Raw genomic sequence first — 6,650 nt, forward strand, 5'->3', positions numbered from 1 at the left:
CAACCGACTGAGCCACCCAGGCGCCCCAAAATGGTTGTTTTTTTATTGATGCTTTAGGAAGGGTTTTTTGTTTTGTTTTTTTTTTTAATCAACTGCATAACTCTATTGGTAACTGTCATGGAAGTTTGTAGGATTGTTGTCAAATTTGGGAAAACTGTCAAGTGAGTATATTAGTGGTTGCCTAGAGATGGGGGGATGGGGATTAGAGAATGATAGATAAAGGGAAAGGGTTTTTTTTGGGGGGGGGAGATAAATATTCTAAAACAGATTTGGTGATGTTTGTACAACTCTGTGCATATACTAAGAAACCACTGGACTGTATACTTTAAATGGGTGAATTGTTTGGTATGTGATTATATCTCAGTTAAACTCAATTAAAAAAAAAAAAACAAAAAACCTCCGTCCATACAGTTTCTATCAAAGCTGTAAGATTTGGAAATATTCTGCACAGACCAGTTTCTGGCTCTGAGTATTTCAAACCTTGCTTCTCCTCCATGACCCAGGTACTTCCAGAGCCAGTTGTTAAAGGACATGCTTATACGTAGTGAGATCCCTGCTTTGCCTTTCATGGCACAGCACCATGTAAGTCAGCACAGTGGGAATGAAAGCAGTCCTGGAAGCCCTTCCTGTGCAGGGAAATGCAACTAAGGCACATGAATTTCCACTACACCCAAAATAATGAAACTTCAATTCAACTTCTCTTTACTTGAATGCCCTATATCCCCACAGCCACTGAAACACCACCTGATACAAGAGGAAATGTTGTAAAGGAAAAGGGGAGGTGGAAACAGCCAATTGTCTTAACCAGTGGGGGGGGGGGGGGTCAAAATCTTTTTTTTTTTTTTTCAAATTAAATAAAAACATATGATCTTTTTTTAACACAGAAAAAGAGGCTTTTCCAGGCCCAAACAAGAGAAGGGTCCTCAAGCTGAAGCTTGTTAGATCAAAGTCTTAAATAATTTGAGAATTAGTAGGCTTAAAGCATTTTGAAAGTCTTAATTTAGAATCAGAATTATAGATCTGGAACTAGACATCATTTACTTTAACTGCTAGTTTTGCACATGAAGAAAATAAACCCAGCTGAACTACTGAGGTTTTGCCCCGGAAAGTGGCAAAATGTAAAACCCTCGAAAGTAATAATAAGGAAATTTAAGCAATTAAGAGAGTTCTTCAGAATACTCAGATAGGGGCTGAGCCAGGACCACAACGTTCCCTACTTATCAAGCTCAGAGTCTGGACAAGGAAAACCTTACTCCCATTATAAAAACGATCATAGGCAACTAACATGCTGACCACAATCAAGCTTATCTATTTATCAATTATGTACCAGAAAGGAATAAAGTTAGATTTCTTTTAAAATATTCTAGAACTTGTTCTTTTCACTAATTTAGACCTTGGCTAATAATTTAGTGTGTTTTAAGGTTGCCTGATAATTTATTATAAAATGAAATTTTGGGGGGACACCTGGGTGGCTCAGTTGGTTAAGTGTCCGACCCTTGATCTTGGCTCAGGTCATGATCTCATGGTTTGTGAATTTGAGTCCTGCATGGGGCTCTGCGCTGACAGCACGGAGCCTGCTTGGAATTCTCTCTCCCTCTCTCTCTCGGCCTCTACCCCGTACATTCTCTCTCTCCCTCTCTCTCTCTCTCAAAATAAATAAACTTAAAAAAATATTTAAAAAATAATAATGAAATGAAATTTTTTAACAACCAAACACACACATACTCATTCACTGGAAATAGATAAAAGGAGTATCATAAACCCATAATTTCTACCAGCTTAACAACCACTGGTTTTCATTTTGATATATTTGCTTCTGGTTTTGTGGGGAACAAGCTTAGGAATTCCCTGAGCCTGCATTGATAGTTTAACAAGGCTTAAAGAATTAGAAAGCCATAGGATGTACACACCCAAGTTTGGGTAAGCAAGATTAGGTAAATAAGAATAGGTAAAGTGGGGCAAAGGTCCCAGTATAGGACAAAGGTATAGGAATAGGGAATCTCAGGATGAAAACATCCAAGTTGAGGTAAACGAGATTAAGTATTCAGGGCAGAAGCACCCCCCCCCCCCCAACTTCCTACTATAGCAGAAAGCTGCTTTCATAGGAAGGAAGGGCCAAACTAGGTAAACAGGTAAACAGGGCTATAGACCGCTACAGGGTGAAGTTGCCCAGAGTGCAGCTAATTAGCAAAAGAAAGGTACCTTGTTGATCCTGAGGTAGCATGCTCGGTCTTTCTTGTTCCCTAGGCTAGTTTAGGTAAACAGAGGTGGGGCTTCAGGTCTGCTGTAAACAGCCTTCCAAGGCCAGGATTTTGTTTTGTATTAACCCAAACCCCTAACACCACATATCTTCAAAACCCCCTTTCCCTTATGCCCATGAGTTAATAATGTTCATGATTTCACTGTCTCTTTGTGCACGCCCATCACCACATTTGTAAGCCTTCTGATCCTAATAAAAACGGAGCAAGGACCCTTACTCAGGCTCTTGTCTTCTCCAGGACATTAGCCTTTCTTGCATTTAATCCTGCATCCCGATTTCTTGCTGGACAAGAAAGAACTCCAGACCCAGAGTCTAAGACACGGCTTATGTTTAGTATTACTGTAAACATAGTATAAAGAATTTTGTATTCTCTTTTCACTTAACATTATTTCATAAATATTTTATCTTGTTTTACAATTTTAATGACATTAGAGTATCTCATCATAAGGTATACCATAATTTACTAAATTATTACTGGTCATTTAGGTTGTTTCTAATTTTTTTCTATTATAAATAATGCTGAGATAAAGGATATCTTTGTGCAGATCACTTTCTCAGTTTCTAGACTTTAAGAACAGATTTTTAGAAATGGCATTACTAGGTTAGAGAATGTGAATTTATTGTGGCTTTAATACATACTATCAAAGAGTTGTCCAAAATGGTTGTGCCAATTTACAATCCCACCAGTTATATACAAAAGTATTAATTTCATGATATCCTTTTCAAGTTATATTCATTTAATAAAGGGAGGGGAATAATCATTTATATTTAATTTCGATTCTTCAATTTATCATTTTCATGTGTGCTTCTTATTCTTAGGAAGCTTTGTCACTGGTTGTGAATTGTTTGTTCATATCCTTCATCCATTTATCTGTTTCTGATGTGATGTTTTACTTATAAATTTCTATATGTTTAGATAGCAAAGATATTCAATTTGCTATAGATTACTTTCACTGCTGCCCTTTGCATAGTCATTTCCTTTGGTACTATTCTTTATTCTGAAGCTCGGTTTTGGGGTAGGAAAGAAATCAGTTGATTTATAATACAGTTTAAATATTCTATTGACTTCTACTAATACGCTACTACTCTATGAAGCAGAATACAAAATTCCAGATTTCTTTTCCCTGTTAGGCTTTTTTTCAGGAATATAAGAAATTCATTGAGGCATGCCTGGCTTGCTCAGTCAGTAGAGCATGCAACTCTTGATTTCATGGTTGTAAATTCAAGCCCCACATTGGGTGTAGAGATTACTTACTTAAAAATAAAATCTTAAAAAATCATTGAGTACTATATTAACTTATAGGAAAATAACAACTCTATGAAACCACAGACTTTGGGCAGGCTGCTAAATTGTTTCTATAAAGGTACTTGTGTTGTTTTGGAGTTACCATCCTGGGTGATTAAAAGGCAAACGTTTCAACACAACCATGAAATGTGCCAAGTCAGACTTTTTAAAAATTGACAGGACACCAAGAATTCAAAGGAAGGAACCACTTGAGAAGATGGCTAAGGGTGTCTTTTGAACAAGTGAAATGAAGTTCTTTTTGAAATATTTCAATAGAACATTAAAGGAAAGCAACTGGGTTCTATTTTATCAAGGAGCATTTTTCAGTCAAAACAATTTTTGCTTCATGAAGAGGTATGGGGGAAAGATTAACTTGAATATTCCATCCATATTTTCCAGGTGCCTCACAACTGATGAAACAATCTAATGAGGAGTAATGGGGATTTAAATTGATTTTTAACTAATCCTCTTATTTCTTGGAAGTAATGAATAGATTTTTTATAGGTGAATTCATCTATAAATGCTTTATTATTATTATTATTTTTAATTTTTTAACGTTTTATTTATTTTTGAGAAACAGAGAGAGACAGACTGTGGGCAGGAGAGGGGCAGAGAGAGAGAGAGAGAGAGAGACAGAATCTGAAGCAGGCTTCAGGCTCTGAGCTGTCAGCACAGAGCCTGATGCAGGGCTTGAACCCACAAACTGTGAGATCATGACCTGAGCCGAAGTCAGAGGCTCAACCGACTGAGCCACCCAGGCACCCCTGCTATAAATGCTTTTATTGGCAGTTAGCTTTTCCTTGGTAGAAGCCTTTAAAAATTGTCTTCCCCAAGAGTGCTATGATGAAAGTTGATAGGGAAGGATAATATAGAAGAGGACTTTTTAACCATAAATTATGGCATGAAAGGTCAAATTAAAATAACATGTTATCAGTTGGGGTGGGAATTTCACAGCTGAGGAATTGGAATCTGCTCTTATATTTTGATTGATCTTCCATGTCATCACTGCTCATACTTTACCTCTTTGTCTCTGTGCCAAGTTCTGGATCGGTTCATCAGTGCAATCTTCTAATTCACTAATTTTCTCTCAAAATGACTCAATCAAGAGTTTATCCAATCTATTGAGATTTTCATTGTCTGTTTCATACTTTTCCATTTCAATGGGGTTCCTCTTCCTCTTAAGGCTGACCCTTCCATTTGGGCTCAGCAACCAGTCCCTTCTCCCATCCCCCTCCTTTAGTAGTTTATTGAGATATAATTCACATTCACACACATTTCACCTAATGTGTACAGTTTAATGGGTTTTTGTATATTCATAGTTGTGCCACCATCACTACAACCTGTTGTAGAACATTTTCATCATTAAAAAAAGAACGTTTTCATCACTGAAACTACATTAAAAAGAAAAGAGAAGAAACTCCTCCCTCACTGACTCCAGCCACTGGCAACCACTAATGTACTTTCTGTGTCTATATATTTGACTATTCTGGACATTTCATAAAAATGGTCTATACAACAAAACATTGTGGTCTGTGATTGCCTTCTTTCAGTTAGCATAGTGTTTTTGAGGTGGATTATGTATTCATTTTTATTGCTAAGTTATATCCCATTAGTATGGATACGTTACATTTTACTTTCCCATTCATTGGCTAATGGACATTTGGATTGTTTCCATTTTTCTTTCCATATAAGTAATGCCACTATGAACATTTGTTACAAGGTTTTGTGTGAACTTGATTCTCTTTATATACGTAGGAGTGGAATTGCTGGATCTTACGGCAACTCCGTGTTTAACTTCTTGAGAAACTGTCAAACTTTTTCACAACATGTGCACCATTTTACATTCTCACCAGCAATTTATGAAGGTTCCAATTTCTCCACATACTGGCTTTGTAACCTTGGATGTGAAATTTAACTTTTCTGTGAGTGAAATAATATAAAATCACCTTCCCTGTAGTTATTGTTGAAAGGATGAAATGATTCAAAATAGTGATTGAACCCCTGCACAGAACACAGTAAGGGCTATGTAATTTCGAAGGGGAGAGGGGAGTGTTGGTATGGACTAAAGTGGAGATATGTCAATTCATTCTGAGTCAAATTGCTTCCACCCCACTCCATCCTTCAGTGTAGCCTGACCTAACTATGGCCTCCCATATTGCAAGTATTATCCAAACCAGGATAATTGTCCATGGACAATTTCTTCCATGTTGCAGAAGTAAACAAAGTCTCTGCTCTTCTAGAATTTACATTTTAGTGGGGAGAGATAATCAAGAAATCAATGTGTAACTTCAAGCGGTGTTCACTGAATAACCTTTACTCTGAATTCACTGTGGTCTCCAGCTAAGAATACACTTGGCAGGGCTGGGGGAGGCCTTTCTCTTCCCTAAAAGGGAGTGTACTTTCCCAAAAGTTGAACCATGTATTTTTTTTTTTTTTAAGTAAAAGCCTTAAGTCTCACACAAATACAAAATAAACAAGTGGCAAAGATTTTATTTATTCAGTGAGGAAACCAGTTAACATGATAGTACCAGTTTAAAGGAGAATTTAAAGTACTCACTTATATTGTTGAATTGTGAATGGGAGATGAATTTACAAATAGATGCAAAATGGCTTTCTCCCAGGAGCATTAAGATTCATTGTCAAGTTCAATGGACAGGAGTATTTCCTTTTGCTATTAGCTATCTACAACAGAGAGTTGTACAGAGTTCCTCAAAGAAAGATGGAAAGGCCACATAGAATCAGTGTACCCAGAAAGGTGTGTCAGACTAATGGCTGGTTTTTCACTTTAGGAACCCAGTAATCTCTTGGTCCATTTCAACGTGTTTCACAATTTTTCCCAATAAAAATCACTTATCTGTAAAGACCCAGCAACTAAACAGTTCTTCTACTTTATCTTGTTTTTATTTTTCTCAATCCTCTTGCTTCTTAGTTGCTTAAGAGTTAGGTGGTCTTTTCTTTGCTCCCAAAAAGAAGTCTTCAAAGTGAGGGAGCGTGGAAACCTAAAACTGTACTCTTCCAAGAAGTCCCCAATTCCCACCTCTGCATCGAGGAAGGCTCCAGAACGGGGATTAGCCCCACCCCTTTCCCAGTGGCACCGCCCCCGGC

This window comes from Panthera leo, chromosome A3, assembly GCF_018350215.1.
Source record: "Panthera leo isolate Ple1 chromosome A3, P.leo_Ple1_pat1.1, whole genome shotgun sequence".
In the NCBI taxonomy this organism is placed as follows: domain Eukaryota; kingdom Metazoa; phylum Chordata; class Mammalia; order Carnivora; family Felidae; genus Panthera; species Panthera leo.